Consider the following 1,664-nt stretch of genomic DNA (forward strand, 5'->3'; position numbering starts at 1 on the left):
AAAAAAAAAAAAAAAGAGCAAATAGTAAAACAGAAGCCCTAAATGTAACCACACAAATAATGACATCAAATATTAACTATACGAATGCAAGGATCGAATGGATAAAAAATTCACTCTATGTTATCTTCAAGAAAGGCACCTTAAGCATAAAGACACAGGCTAAAAAGTCCATATGAACAGTCAATGTGTGAAGCCTGGCAGCTATGTTAGTATCATCTAAAGTAGATTTCCTCACAAAAACTCTCACAGAGATACAACAGGGGAGTCTTACAATGAGAAAAAGGTCAATAATTCAGTGACACATATTAATTATTAATGTTTATGTGACAAGCCACAAGGGTTTAGAATACATGAAACAAAAGTTACAAAATTAAAGGGGAATAGAAGAAAACCTAAAGTCAGAGGTAAAGATTTTTAACCTCTTAGAAGGCATTAGAACTAGACTTTAAAAAACGAGTGAAGACAGTATGACCAACCACCTTGTTCTAAATAATATTTATAGAACCCTGTACCCAAGAACAGAATACTGTTGATGGCTAACTAGTTTACAGAATAATTTGGTAATGAATGGAAACTGTATTAATCTGGGCATGTATTAACTTAGTCATTTTACATAAAAATACCCAAATTGTAATTTTTCTCCTTGGTACATTATTCATGTAATAATTTGAAGTTTAATAACTTCTATTTTAAACTATTTGGACAGTTTATCTCCTCGTTTGTGTGAATAACAACCAACTGATTTTTTGGATAATCTTAAATGTTTCACAAGAGAGAAAATAGGGACACCTGGGTGGTTCAGTTGGTTAAGTGTCCAACTCTTGATTTCATCTCAGGTCATCATCTCTCATGGTCCCAAGATCGAGTACTCCATTGGGATTCACACTAGGCATGGGGCCTGCTTAAGATTCTCTCAATCCCTGTCTACCCCCTCTAACTCATATGTGTGAGAGAGAGAGAGAGAGAGAGAGAGAGAGAGAGAGAGAGAAGGGAGGGGGAAAATAAAAAAAGAAATGGAACAGGAAAAAAAAAGATGAAAGTGATCCAACTTCAGATGATGATGCATTTATACCATGATAAGGCTAATATGTTCTCTGCAAGAAAAAGCAAGAAAGTTTAGATGTAAAAAAAGAATTGGAATAGACCCATTCAAAAAGTGACATATAGCTGGTTTTGAGAAAATTTAGTCCCTGGTAATTTTTTAAAGTTAAATTTTTTTTTTTAAATATTTTTATTTACTTCTAGGAGAGAGGGAGACAGCGTGAACAGGGGAGGGTCAGAGAGAGAGGGAGTCACAGACTGAAACAGGCTCCAGGCTCTGAGCTAGCTGTCAGCACAGAGCCCGACGCGGGGCCCGAACCCACGAACCGCGAGATCATGACCTAAGCGAAAGTCGGACGCTCAACCGACTAAGCCACCCAGGCGCCCCTAAAGTTAAATTTTGAAGAAATGTTGGGATGAGCACTGGGTGTTATATGGAAACCAACGTGACAATAAACTAAGAAAAAAAGAAGATAAATGTTAACAAAATACATAAAAATAAAAAATATTCTTGAAAAACAGAGTGAAAGAGCTAAAGTGGGGGAGGGGCAGAGAGAGAGGGAAACAGAATCTGAGCTGTCAGCACAGATGCCAGCCAATGCAGGGCTTGAACTCATGACCTG

Source organism: Hyaena hyaena, unplaced genomic scaffold (assembly GCF_003009895.1).
Source record: "Hyaena hyaena isolate Hyena2069 unplaced genomic scaffold, ASM300989v1 scaffold_9, whole genome shotgun sequence".
NCBI classification, from domain to species: Eukaryota; Metazoa; Chordata; class Mammalia; order Carnivora; family Hyaenidae; genus Hyaena; species Hyaena hyaena.